Here is a 15,281-nt window from a genome sequence, read left to right on the forward strand (position 1 = left end):
ATTTCTTACCACGTGCGAGGGGAAAAGGCAGCCACTACTCTGGTGCTAGTATTACCAACCACGGTCACTCTGTTTTACACTATTAAGAAAACTACCATTATAGATCACCAAAACATCATTGAAACGTGAGTAGAAGTAACGGTGCTGCGAGGTGTCAGAGATTTTATCTTCCTCCCTAAAATGGCATTAAAAAGCAATAGGCACGCACCTTCGGTGTCTGAGAACAGGCTTCCATTCTCTTTAAAAATTCATGTGGTTCTAGCACTATTACTAGCACTTTGTATTCTTAAACAACGAAAGTGTACGAAGAGATCCGATTCCTTGCTCATGAGCATCTTAAAATTCTCTCTGGAAAATTGTGTGATTTGGCTAGTGGCCACTGGTCACTATTTGGTATCAAAATTTTCATCCTCTTAGGTACTGATCAACACCAATATCATCTCTCTATGACTTACCGTTCCCAAGATATCGTCCAAAAAGGTTCGGAATTCGGGAGATTTAAGAAGCCATATCTCGGGAACCGTAAGTCATAGAGAGATGATATTGGTGTTGATCAATACCTAAGAGGATGGTTAACATTTTGTTAAATAGTAACCGGTGGCCACTGGTTATATCTTCATTTTCAATACATATACGGTGATAAAAAGTGACAACTTAATACAAATCATTCAACAGATCCTCTAATACGCAGATCCCAAATATGTAAATGTATTATCTATTGACTTTAATCAAATACATTTAATATACAATTTCATATAAATTTCGAAAAAATTAACTCTTAAGTTCGTTCTGGCCAGGATTGGCTGTTTCATGCCAAGGCGGTTTAAACCAAGATTTTTTTTAGCTGGTTTAAACCAAAAAACGAAAAATGTTCGTAAAAGTGTAAGTGTTCGTAAAATCTTGATGAATAGACATTTGTGGGTTATCACGTTTCAGTCCCGTATATTATTCGTATTATATTCAGACCTAAATTATTCCCCATTCATTACTCAAAGAGATTATACTACAAAAGCATATATATATATATATATATATATATATATATATATATATATATATATATATATATATATATAGTTTATGAATGTTTCTTTTGTAATTTTTAATAATTTGTTATTATTGTTATGCAACTGCAAAGAAAAATTCTAAATATTATGTTTTAATGATGTTTACTATTGATAAAATGCATTGAAATTCCATAGTTTTCGGAGGGGAGGGTCATACAAACCCCACGAAAGGCATTTATTGAAACCAGAAGTATCTTTAGCATCTATTTATGTATAAATTGGTCAGAGCTAAAGTGGACTCAAATAATTCGTATCTTTATTTACTTTTCTTACTGATATGCAAATTAAGTGTTCGTATTTCTTTAACTTGGACTAATAAAAGTCGTAGTGAACTCACTTGGACTAAATTAGATCTCCTGTACTCATTTTGAAATTATCCATATGTAATTCTGCATAATGATTTCACTTGTGCAACCGTTTATCTTTTTGTCCTTCTGAAATGACTTAACAATTACATTAACAAGTATGTAAAGATCAGCACAACGTATTTTTATCAGTCCTTCGTGAGTGAGTCGGCAGACGTATCGCCTTTGTGGCCAATTATTTCCGGTTTAGAGTTCAAATGCACAACAATTTCTCTCGGATATAAGCCGAGAAGCGGTTTGGATTCCGTTTTAAGTTTATGGACCCCTTTCAGCATAACCCGGTAGTTGCAGAATAACACCAAGGCGAAACAAACTTATTTCTGTCCATGTGTGATGTAAATACATAGAGCAAATTATTTAAACAAAAAAAACCGGTTTAAACAAAAAAACTTTTTTATTTTCAATAAAAACCACGGTTTTTGCCAAATCTTGTTCTGGCAGTGCTCTTCGAGCATCCTCAACTGTTTCTTTCTTATTTTCTATTCAAAGAAGAAAGCCAACGAAAAGACTTTGCTGCACCTGCGAAAAGGGCATTGTTGTGTCTGCTAGTAAAAAAAAAAAAAAAAAAAACTTTCACCACCAATTTGCAACTGCGAAATATCATAAATGCTGTAGGTGAAACATTGAAAAAGGTATATTTTTGTGCAATTAAAGAACAACTTGTGAAAGACTTTTCTGGCTTTGCAAAATGTTCTCTCAATTAGTTTCAAAGCGGCTAACACATCGAGGCCTTGTAAGAAGAAATTAAAGTATACTGGAAATGTTGCACTACAATAGCTTAATTTTTGGACCATTTTCCGTGGTAATTAAAACGCAAAACATGTAGCTTTCTTAACTCCACGGGAAGACAAATAACCAATACGTACTCATGCAACGGCAAATATTATATGGCACTATAGTTTTTATGAACCAGTAATACGCGCAAAAACTTTACATGAATACATTAGTAAGTCATATCAAAAAAGTGGGGGCACTGCCTCCTGCTGCCCTGCGTAGGATATAACAGTACATTGTGTAATGTTACGGAAATTATAATTTGGAAAACGCTTGACAATATTTTGTTTTGCGTTGTTTTTTTTTATTATTTATAAACGTACTAGCCCAGACATAAAATACTATTTATATTTTTTTTATGGGTTGCCACTTCTTATAAAAAGAAGAAAAAATAACTTATTAAGGAACTAATTTTATTTTATGTATTTAGGTTTGTTGCTTTTAGCCTTGTGCTATTATAATTTTGTTGCCACATGATATTTTATATTAAATTTGAACCAGTTATTGAAAAAATACTAGCGGTTATTTTTGAAGGACAATAAAATATTAGTTATTTAATATTTATTATACAGTTTATATTGTATGTTGTAAATTTTACCGTAGTAAGTTTATATTTGTAATAATTTGCAGCTGTGCTGTAATATTTAAAGAATGCGGATGAGTTTTTAGTATTTTTTGATGTTTTAAAAATAATATTATTATTTATAAGTGCAAAAACTATATGCTAGTAGCATTATAATGATATTAATACTTGCTTGCTATTTTTACTTTGATTTGTTGTTAGTTTGTATTTATAACTTTGAAGATTAAAATTTATAAGAAATGTTGTATTTTAAATGTTTTATTTTTTTAAAAGATATATTTATTTAGTTAATGCATTATGAGTTTTAAGGCTAATTATTAGATATGTAATATGTTTTAATTTTTTTGCCTTACTTGCCGCACAATTTTGGATGGTGATTAGTTTAACTTATTTTTTTTTTACGGAAATACTTTTGAAAAGCACAGTATATAAATTATAAAAACTAATTTTGACAATTGTAAAGACACTAGTTAAACAATTTTAAAAACATATCAAACCAAAAGAGTGAACAATAATAATTACATAAATAAATGAAAACATACAAAAACATTATGAACAGAATACTTAAAATATTGTAGGGGAAAAACTGAACGCTACATTTTCTCCTGTTACACAAAAAAAATAATATGAGTAAAAAAAATAACAGTTTTTAAATTGTTTTTTTTTTGTTTATATTATTTAATTTTACTTAAATATTTTATTAAAATTACTTAGTTTTTAATATGTAAAAGTTTATGTTTAATAATAATGTAAAGTTAATTTACTATTTTAGTGTTTAGTAGATACACAAATGCTATTAAAGAATATTTATACAACGAAGACGAAAACAAACTAAATTTACTAAATATTGATATATATAAAAGTGCACAAAACAAACTAATTTTATGTAACTACAACATAGTTTTTTAACAGTTTTTTTTTTGTTTTTTTCGGGAACAATTAAATATTTTTAAATTTGAAAAATTTTGAATGCCAGCAGCATTTTCTTTAAGATTTTTTAACATAGTATTATTTTTTATAAGTTTAGACACTAGATACGGTTTTGTGTAAGTACTTATGTATTTGTGTATTTTCTTCTTACAGGATGAAGAAAGCGCATGTGTTTTTACCAAAACCAAATCCTTTTTTTTGATTATTACTTTTTTTTCTGATGACTTTACCGTGTTTTTGTTTTTTTAGAATTTATTTTTGACATAACTTTTAGGAAATGATTTTTGATATTTACATTTTTTATTTTTTTAGGCTAGGGATAGTTAGATTTAAAACGTTTTGATGCTGAATACGAAAGAAATAGTTTAGATGGAGTATACCCTGTGTTGCTACCAAACGAATTATTTATTAGATTTTGTGCTTTTTTTAATATTTTACTTTAGTGTGTGTGATTATTATGACAATACACTTTGATGATAGTATTTAAGTTTTTATGTTTTTTTTACTAAACCATTATACTTTGGATTATAAGGGGATGTTATGATATGTTGCATTTTATATTTTGTATAAATTTTTTTTTATATTTTTGAATTGAATTGAGCTCCTTGATTAGTAATATAATATGTTGGAATAGGATAATGATGGAAATATTTTTTTTAATATTGCAACAATTTTTTTTGTTTTTGCTAATTTTAGAGGGTAAAAACAAATGAACCTTGAAAAAATATTTAAAATGGAAAGTATAAAATAGTATCTGGAACTGCCTGGAAGTTTATTAACAATATTAATATAAATTTTTTCGTGTGGTTTTTTACCAGTAATGTGATAGGTTTTTTTAGCTATTTTTTTATTAGCGAACTTAGACGTAGCACAATTAAGGCAGTTCTTTATGCATTTTGCGAAGGCAGACTTTATACCTTTACTATAAAACACTGATTTAGCGAACGCTAAACACTTTTTTAATTTCAAATGTCCGTTAACATGTATTTTTTGTGCCAAATTGGAAATCATTTTACTGGGGATTACTAACAACCAATTTTGAGTTTTAGGATTTTTTTGATAAATTACGCCATTTAAAATTTTAACTTTATTTTGAAATTGTAAATTTGCTGCCAAAGATTTTAGCTTTGCACAATAATTATTTGAAGCTTGACTTTTTTTTATTTTGTTAAAACTTAGAAGTGAATTATCTTTTTGAGACATGAAGTTTACTTGGTGTATTTGAGGGTTTTTTTTTGACATTAGGTGGGTACCTGCTTAAAATGTTTGCAAATTTGTTTTTTACTTTTGGCAAATGTACAAACTTTAAGTTAAACCTCTGTAGTTTTAGAATTATGCGGGTTGTGCGCGGATTTAAGTTTTTTAGAGTTAACGAATGTTTTACTTTGGTATTATTACAATGTATGATAGTTTTTTTTTAATAGATAATATGAAAACTGCTTGCACAAAAATAACACTGCCAGTAGTTTTAACTGAAATATTGATAATGACATCTTATGGGCTTTAACACGTTTGTTAGCGTAACCAATTACATTTATTTTTTTTTGTTTTTTAGGATGTTGTGCTATATAACCAGCGAGATTTTGGGCAGTTGCATTAGTATAGACATGGAATGTTAGATTAAAATTTGGCTGAGATAATGCAGGAGGTGAACTCAATATGACTTTTAATTTGTTGAAAGATTTTAAAGCTTTAGGTGTCCATTTAAATTTATTTACTTTTTCTAATAGGTTGTACAAAGGTGATGTTAACTCAGAAAAATTACTGACGAAACGTTTTCTCCATCCAACAAGCCCTAAAAATGCCTTCAAGTGCTTTTTGTTTTTGGGAATTGGAAAATTTTGAATGGCCTCGTTATGTTTAGGATTTACCTGTATGGAATTTTTACTTATTACATGTTTTAAGAACAAAATTTTGGATTTTAAAAATTGACATTTCTTAAAGTTCAATGAAAAGTTTTCTGTTCGAAAAATTTTTAATACTCTTTCCAAGTGAGAAAAATGATCCTCGTATGAAGGTGAGAAGCACATCATATTATTTAAATAACATATGACAAAATTTTTAGTATTAATATTAAAATAATGATTTATAACACTTTGAAAAACTGATCCTGAAGACTTTAATCCCATTGGCATTCGTAAAAAGATGAACTGTCTTCCTAAATAAAGGAAACTAGTACAAAGAGATGACTCTGGGTGAAGTGCAATACCATAGTATGAATCCGTAGAATCCAATGAAGAAAAAATGGTAGACCCTGACATACGATTTAAAATGTTTGATATTGGTTTCCCCTGTACCCTTGGTGATATAACTTTTGTATTTAATTGTTTCAAATCTAATACAGGCCTCACGCTGCCTGATGACTTGCGAACGCAATGTATTGGATTTTTATAAGGACTAACACATTTCTTCACTACACCAATACGTATCCATTTACTCAAGGTTTTTTTGAACTTGCCCTGCATGTGTTGAGGAATTGGGTAAGATTTACCTACTATGGGCTCGTTATCCTTTAACTGAATTTTATACGGCTTTGTTTTAATTTTTTTTGGATACTCACAAAACAACGTACGATATTTCAGCAACAATGATAATAATTTTGATTTTGTTTCGTTATCCAAGTTATTTTTTTCACGAATGTAATTCTTGATTTCTTTTTTGGAGATTACACCCTCTTCTTTTTCTTGGATCGGATCATGCACTTTTAACTTTGCCAAAAATATATTATATTCATTTAAGTTTACAGTAACTTTTGTTTCATTAGAATCCTCGAAGGACAGGATTTTGTTTTTCCAATTTAACACAGCATTATATCTTTTAATGAATGGGACACCTAGTATTATATCAGTCTTCAGGTTTTTTACCACATATACTGGCGTTTCGAATATTTTGCCCTGGATATCCAGATTTAAAAGTTGGTAATTTTTTACTAAGTATTTTTCGTTTTTAGCAAAGCCACACAAAACAATATTAGGATTTGGGCGTAATTTGGCGGAAGGATATTTATTTTTTATTTTATTTTAAACAGATAAACTGAGTAAATTTAACTCTGAGCCACTATCAATTATGCACTTTATAGGAAGTCCAGCTACTTTGCAATTTACAGTAGGAGGATGACACTTTCTTATTTTTACCCTAGAATTACTTAACTCACTTTTTTCATTGATAACAAAACGTATTTGCAATGGCATGTTTTGGCTTCGCTGTACAAGTGGATAATTATCCTGCCAAGGTTTGAAAACCAATTCTGAGAACGATTTTGAAAGTTTACTTGATGCACAACCGCTATCCACTGAAATTTTATTAACTCGAACTTTTTAACCCTCTTTTTGGATATTGTTAACACAAACAATAGATTTATCACCATGCAAAGTGTTCGTTAAATCGAAACATCTATTACCAAAAGTATTTTCGAAATTTGAGTACTGCCGGGGACTCAAACTGCAGTCGAAATTGCCCCCTTTTAATGTCGACTGCATGGGAAGTTTTTCTCGCGCGAGTGATGAACAACAGCATCTGTCACTACCGTATTTTTGTTAGGATTTTTCTGAATGGAATTAGCTCCCATACGATAATTTACATTCCTTTCGCCTTCGTCATTTTCTGATGAATACTGTACTTTTGGCGACTCATTAGGATACGAATTAAACTCGGGGTCGTCACGTCTCCAATTTGAATTATAATTCCTATTATTATCATTATTATACATTTTTTTCCTACCACGACCATTTCTTCTGAACTTATTATTTTGTTGGTAGCGGTATGGCTTGTAAGAATACTGATAACCTTTACGGTCAGAAGTTTCACTGTTTCTATTACCAAAAAAATGCTCTGTTTGCACCGAAGAATCAATTTTCGTCTTTTCACTCTCTTGAACATTAACATTTCTAACAAAAGCTTTTTTTGTTTGCTTCACACTAGAGGATTGACACTTTGCAACGTCCGTTTGTGCTTTTAATTTCATCAAATGAGCAATTAGGGATTTTGTATTTTGACAACTTACTAGTTTTAACAATTTTGACTCTCCTTTTGGTAAACACTCGAGTATCAGATTTACTAGTTTTGTTTTATTTATTGTATTGCAAATACTGTAATACTGATTTACAATGTACCATACAAAATTTACCATTTGCGGGAACTTTACTTTGTTGTAACGAAGAGCTTGCAACTGTCTTTTTTGTGCACGTTCCAGGCGCGCTGAGAAATACTGCTTTTTAAACTGATATACAAAATTATTGAATGAATTTATTTTTCCTGAAACTGACTTCAGCCACGCTGATGCCGAATGTGTCAACAATCTCTGGACTATTAACAATTTCTCCCTTTTTGACATATTATACAATTCCATGCACTGAACTAACTCTCTTAAAAAGTTTCGGGCGGCACCTTGCGTAGGATTACCATTATATTTTGGAAACGCATTTAAATCTTTTAAGGAAAAGCTTGTATTGTTACCATTTTTTTGTTTATTAGACTCTTGAGTTGAATATGGGAACATACTTACGTTTCGACTTAATCCAGTATTACTTTGATTCATTGGTCGAAGGTAAAAAGGATTGTTAACACTATTAGCACTAAAAGTATTTGTATTTGGTTGTAAAGAACTTAAACCAGACCATGCAACAGCAGTTGAACAACCTAACTGGCTCTTAGTAGTGTTAAAAGGATAAAAACTATTAGCATTACTATGAACGTTTGTAGCTTCAGTACCATATACTGTATTTGCCCTAAGTGGTTCAAAAGGCAAACAAAAAGGCGATGTAACATTAATTCGTCCATTGCACGGAGTAGTACTAGCTATTGTAGTAACAATACTTGTAGTAGTACAATTTTTGTAAGTACTTGCGATTGGAATTTCTTGCACCTCAACTTCAGAATTTCTAGAACCTACAGTATATTGCAGTTGTTTTCGATTATCAATGCAATTACTTTTTGATGTAGTTTTATTTTCACCTGAACTAAAGATTTCCACCTGCTTTTCTAATTCTTTCAAACGTTGGTCTAGGTGTTGACTCTTTTGGCTACACAAATGGACATTTCTTTTAATGCTTTTTTCTATTTCGTTATTGATAACCCTATTTTTTTCTTCTAATGAACTTACACGTGCATTTAACTGACAAATACTAGATTCGTGTTTCTTTTTATCATTTTCTAAAGTCACTAAACGGTTATTCAGTTCTTCTACTTGTGAATCTACTTTTTCACACTTGTTCTTCAAAGTTTCAGCATCGTCCTGTACAAGTTTTAAGTCCCTACGAATTTCAATGCAAGTCTCTAACTGAAAAGCCTTTAATTCACCCTGTAACTCAATTATCTTTCTACCAAAATTATTACTTATTGCTTTAACCTGGGTTTCTAACCTTTCACTAAATTCCCTTGCTTGATAGTCTAATCTTTCAGTTAACATTTTTGACTGATTATCTTGTTTTATCGACATTTCGTTTAATTTCTCTAACAGCATTACAAACTCGACGTTTGAACTAGTTTGATTACTAGCGTTAACAAGATCTTTCGTTTTATTTACTAAGTTATTGCTTACTTTTTGTGTGGTAACTTTTGAAGCACCATTTATCTCCATATCCTTACCGGTAACTTGAATTTCCTCCACACTGTTCCCTACAACGTTATTATTATCTGTGATTTTGGCATTACGGCGATTTATATTTTTTTTTATTTGTACCGTTTTTCAACGTACACTCTGAGCAGCTCCATTTTACACTTTTTATTTTTAGTATTTTATATTCCGTATTTGGTATCCCCTGATACCTTAAATGATACCAGCGTTTACAGGTACTATAAGCTACACTGTACCTATATTTTCGATTGCAACAACTATGTCCAACACTTTCGTCGTAAGAATTTTCTCCACTACTGCTATCGCTCGACATTTTGATATTTACTATTAAATTTCCTTCAGAAGCTCACTTAAAAGTTTAGTAAACACAAATTGTTCATAACCGTACTATTAAAAATACTTTCTATCTTGGCTTGATTGAAACAAAACCTAGCAGTCAACGTCTAGAAGCAAATATCCTGGCTGGGTCGCCATTTATTATGTAATGCTACGGAAATTATAATTTGGAAAACGCTTGACAATATTTTGTTTTTGCGTTGTCTTTTTTTTATTATTTATAAACGTACTAGCCCAGACATAAAATACTACTTATATTTTTTTTTATGGGTCGCCACTTCTTATAAAAAGAAGAAAAAAAAACTTATCAAGGAACTAATTTTACTTCACGTATTCAGGTTCGTTGCTTTTAGCCTTGTGCTATTATAATTTTGTTGCCACATGATACTTTATATTAAATTTGAACCAGTTATTGAAAAAATACTAGCGGTTATTTTTGAAGGACAATAAAATATTAGTTATTTAATATTTATTATACAGTTTATACTGTATGCTGTAAATCTTACCGTAGTAAGTTTACACTTGTAATAATTTGCAGCTGTGCTGTAATACTTAAAGAATGCGGATGAGTTTTTAGTATTTTTTGATGTTTTAAAAATAATATTATTATTTATAAGTGCAAAAACTACATGCTAGTAGCACTATAATGATATTAATACCCGCTTGCTATTTTTACTTTGATTTGTTGTTAGTTTGTATTTATAACTTTGAAGATTAAAATTTATAAGAAATGTTGTATTTTAAATGTTTTATTTTTTTAAAAGATATATTTATTTTGTTAATGCATTATGAGTTTTAAGGCTAATTATTAGATATGTAATATGTTTTAATTTTTCCGCCTTACTTGCCGCACAATTTTGGATGGTGATTAGTTTAACTTATTTTTTTTTTTTTACGGAAATACTTTTGAAAAGCACAGTATATAAATTATAAAAACTAATTTTGACAATTGTAAAGACACTAGTTAAACAATTTCAAAAACACATCAAACCAAAAGAGTGAACAATAATAATTACATAAACAAATGAAAACATACAAAAACATTATGAACAGAATACTCAAAATATTGTAGGGGAAAAACTGAACGCTACAATTGTACAGCAAAAAGGCAAGAACAAATATGCTCGCTAAATCTCCTATATGGATGATGAGTGCTTCCTACAATGCAATTGAAAGGATGTCTGGTATAGTTGTTATTGAAATGTCGCAGACAGTTATAAGAATAGACTTTAAAAAATTATGTAAATAAATAAATAAAAACGTACGTCCAAGCAGCCTAACAATTGAATGCAAAAGTTTTAGCCAACTTATTCGACCGAATTACCACCAAGAAAAAGGTTTTACAGAATCTGATTATAAATTATCACGATACATAATGCACAGACTTATTTGCTATGTACATAATACTATTGCAGCATGTTAAATATTGAAGGCTCACGCAAGCCCAAGAGAAAGCCACGGTGCATGAAGGTATGTGCATGAAGAAACATCTGACAAACAATCACTAGCCTATGCTAAATGCTTATTAATTTTCTACATTTTTTTATTTGTTAACTGTTTCTATTTTTACAGAAGACTTACATGTCTCATTCAAAATTAAAGATACCTTACATATAATCCTCATTTCTCACCTCGTATACATGTATATTTCCAAGTAAAGACGTGAACTGAAATATTGAAAAATGTGACCATGTACTTTGAAATTATGCATATATTGGCATCCCTTCTTCAACTCTTCTACTAATGTACATAAATGGTAACTTTAACCAACATTTTTAAATAATTATAATTAGAATATATACTCACTTCAACCTGTATTACACATGTAAATTTAGAGACGACCAATTGTTGACTCCAAATGCCCAAATAAGCATTTGTAAATTCTCAGTTATAGAACTGCGGGGTAACTTTAGAATACACGCTCCAGTGCCGTCGTCTTCCGCGTCGAAAAATAGTTCTTGTTTATATTTACTTCTTTTGTTTCACTTTTGGTTATAGTGTTAGCTATCAACAGATGGCGTTATTAGTTTAGCTGCACGTGATTAAATACCGTCTGAATCTGCCATAACGTATAGCGCAAGCACGTGTTCTTGTGTGTCACGTATAGTAGAGCGCGCTGTGTGTGTGTGTGATACTTCTGTTGCTTTCGTAGTCAAATACGTGTTTTCTCATAAATTCGTATTATGACTGCAATGTGAAATGGTTATGATATTAACCTACATGAATTTTCTACTGACATATAATAACAAGAAGGAATTACTAAAGTTTTCAGAGCGTCACGGTTGAATTAACTTGAAAATTGATTGCAGTATGTGTGTGGCAAGTTTCAAGGTGTGTAAGGATAGAGGACATTACATTTTTCGGTGTAATCGGAGGGTTAATAGAGTAAAGTGTTTTGATTGCCTTTTGTGAGAATTTTTTTTTCGTTTTGCTTTTGTTTTTAATGAAAGTTACGTGTGCAGCTGATTGTTCATTTTGTTTACCTTGGTGTTATGTTAAGGAAGGTCTCTACAGTTTAATTGAACATGAACTATGACACCTAATCTTGCTTGACAAATTTTGATGCATGCTCTGGATTTTTTGATAGCCGATTTGATTCTTTAGTCTTTTTTACTTTAGTGTATTACAATTTTGGTAGAAAGGTAGTGTTGCCTTACGGAAATGTGTAATAGCTTTTTTTTTTCGTAAATTATCTGAGGGATTGGGGCTTCCCCCCCCCCATTTGTTAATCTGGTTATAGCTGAAGCGCGCCCGGGAACAAACTTTATATTACACGCTTCATTGGAGAGGATGTTATCTAGAACATTGGGTCAGAGCTGGAGCGGGTTTTGTAAACTCTAACCGCGGGGAATAAACTTTATAATACACGCTCCAGTTTCTCTTTGTAGGTATCAGAAAGTACATGCAGTTTACATTTTTTTCTTATTTTTTTTTCCTTGAATAAACTTTATAATACACGCTCCAGTTTCTCTTTGTAGGTATCAGAAAGTACATGCAGTTTACATTTTTTTCTTATTTTTTTTTCCCTTGAAATATTCTGTCGATGAGCATGTCTTTGTTTTAAATATTGCGGTGTGTTTCTTCGGTCGAAAATAGTCCCAATTTCCAAGCCAATACCATTTTGTTATAACTGGAGTGGGCTTTGTGAAGTTCACCCGAACTGCGTTTGCTGTACACTCCTAAGCACTTAATAGTTCATAAGCAAGCCATGATGGATTGAATTTGTATGTGAATGCTATATGCATGATGGACTGAATTAGTATATGAAAGCACAAAGACGGACTGGGTTTGTATGCGAAAGCAATGTTGTCATTATGTGCTACGATACAACTATGTGCGGAGTCGATTAACATGAGGAACAGAGATTGTCGTGTAGGTGTAGTTTTGGCGCACCACTAGAAATAATTGCTGAAAAATTGTAATCCTCTCACTAATTTACTTCTTATTGTCTCTTTGCGCTGGGCGACATGAAAATGTCACTTCGCATAGATAAAATTCAAGAGGGCCACTAAAGATAATTGTTGAAAAATTACAATCCTTTTTCGATTTGTATATAAATACGGTATCCGGATATACGGCATAAGAACTACAGCGCAAAAGTACAAACCAATCTGTTCTAGGAGGCCACTAAAAAGCACGAATGCTATCTAACCGAGTCAGCTAAGGGCGAAGCTGGTGGGCCCACGTGGTAGCGCGGGGGTGCGTCCGAAGGGAGAAAGCGTGTCAGCGATGGTGGGCATAGTGTAAGAGAGGACAGTGAAAAAGAAGTGGATTTGGCAAATATGCGAGTTTCAATAGCACGGCTTTACACTAGTAACGTTCCACTTCTAAACGTAAAATACAGCTGCTGTACACTGTACAGAAATACACCACCAGCGAAAAATAATACCTAATTGAGTCATCTTTCATATGCACTCACTTATTTTATCCACCATGAAGCACTTGTAATGATTTTACACTAGTAACCTTACACTCGTAAACCTGAAACACAGCTGTGTTACTTCGTATAAAATTTTGTCGCTTGCAGAAATATGTTCCTTATGAATATATCTTTTCGTACAAAGCATTCAATTTCACCAGTAAATCTTCCAAAATTTGGGGCGCCAAAACTACACCAGCATCGAGATTGTTTTGACTATTCTTGCTCAGTAACTCCACTGACGCGCCTCCTTCCTATTAACGATCCACTTCGGTCTCACTAGCTTCGCCCTTCTTTAACTCAGTTACACAGCATTCAGGCTTTTCAGCGGTCACGTAACAAAATTTGCGTTGTAGTTTCAGTATGTCCGGTCGGTGTGTTTATACCCACACTGACTAAGCCCTCCAATGGTAAATCGGTTTCCAAGGCAACTAGGAATGTAATTCCTTCCGAATCTGATCGCCGTGATCTGCTTTCTTCTGTGCTCTATTACTACTTCTACATGAAATACCGTAAATTTTCTACGTAGTGCAATAGTAAGAAGTATCCATGTGCACAAGACATGCGATATGTGTTAAATTCCCCCCCCCCCCACACACACACACACATAGTCATACATAAAGTACAAGGGCACTACACAGGCAGATATAAAGTACAGTTACGTTCTATTTTTATTTTCGTATCAGTCGATAAGTAAATCAAAGTCGCTTTGTTACCCCCTTGGTAAATTCGTAGATACTCAATGAAGAATCCCTAAAAGTATGAGCGTCCGGCTCCTTCGGGAACTGACGCGGCTTTACGTATACTATATCCGAAATACTTTATAAGGTACCCGCACTGGGAGTATATCTCCTGATGACAAGTGCATATGAATTCATTTAACAGTGAACTAAGGTAGCATGAACAAAATGTTAAATCTTCTTTAATTTTTATGAATGCCATAATGCAAGACGGTCGAACGAAAACTGCTACAATTTTAGTGCAAGTACAAATAGCAAAATATGTGGGTGAAATAGAGTACTCGACATCGCAAAACAGAGTACTTATGAAGAACAAATTTTGGAAGCTAGATATAAAAACTTACATGTTCACTCACGGCTAATATGCAACATTCATACAGCAGATGTTGAACTCTCATTAGTTTCATTATACTATTCAGCGTTCTGTGTATGCCAGCATAAACATTAGTCCTTTCTTTTTCCTTCCACCTCGTACGAAGTTTCTTATTCATTAGAGGCACAGATAAACATTAGTCTCATGTAATGCCCGCCACATGCATCCGATTCAGTGATGCCAATTCCTTCAGAGCCGTTTTCCCTTCACAAGCTTCAGAATTTCCCTTTTCCGGACAAAATTTCCCTTCATCCAAACCGTTCAAGTACTTAGTAAACGTATTTTTAATCGTTTTCGCTTCCACCCCCTCACCCCAATCTTATAACCACATACAAGCAGAAACCTGAAAACCTTCCTTTGAGCTTACGCAAAATTTGAACTTGATTTGTTGTTTAGGTATCTAAGGCGTCGCGATAGAGGAGGGAATATGATATGGAAAGGTGTAGGCCAGGGCCTATGTTAAAGGTGCAATCTGTGCATTTGCCTGGTGTGACTGAGGAAAAACCCTATAAATACCTCTGTCAGGACGGACAACCTAAAGAAATCATAAAAAATGTAAAATAAATATTATGTAAATTTAATTTTTATCCTAGACATCATGATAGATTTTAATATTAAT

The 15,281-nt window shown here is 32.0% G+C and overlaps 1 protein-coding gene across 1 annotated transcript in view; it reads right to left on the reverse strand.

Moving 5' to 3' along the window:
* LOC145662808 (uncharacterized) overlaps positions 1 to 14,842 on the reverse strand; it is a 42,756-nt gene extending 27,914 nt beyond the window's left edge. Inside the window, exon 1 of the mRNA XM_081728701.1 lies at positions 14,634 to 14,842. The gene's annotated coding sequence lies outside the window, so the exon portion shown is untranslated. The remainder of the gene's footprint in view (positions 1 to 14,633) is intronic.
* Between the last annotated feature and the right edge of the window lie 439 nt (positions 14,843 to 15,281).

This window comes from Thermobia domestica, chromosome 1, assembly GCF_964235325.1.
Source record: "Thermobia domestica chromosome 1, izTheDome1.hap1.1, whole genome shotgun sequence".
NCBI classification, from domain to species: Eukaryota; Metazoa; Arthropoda; class Insecta; order Zygentoma; family Lepismatidae; genus Thermobia; species Thermobia domestica.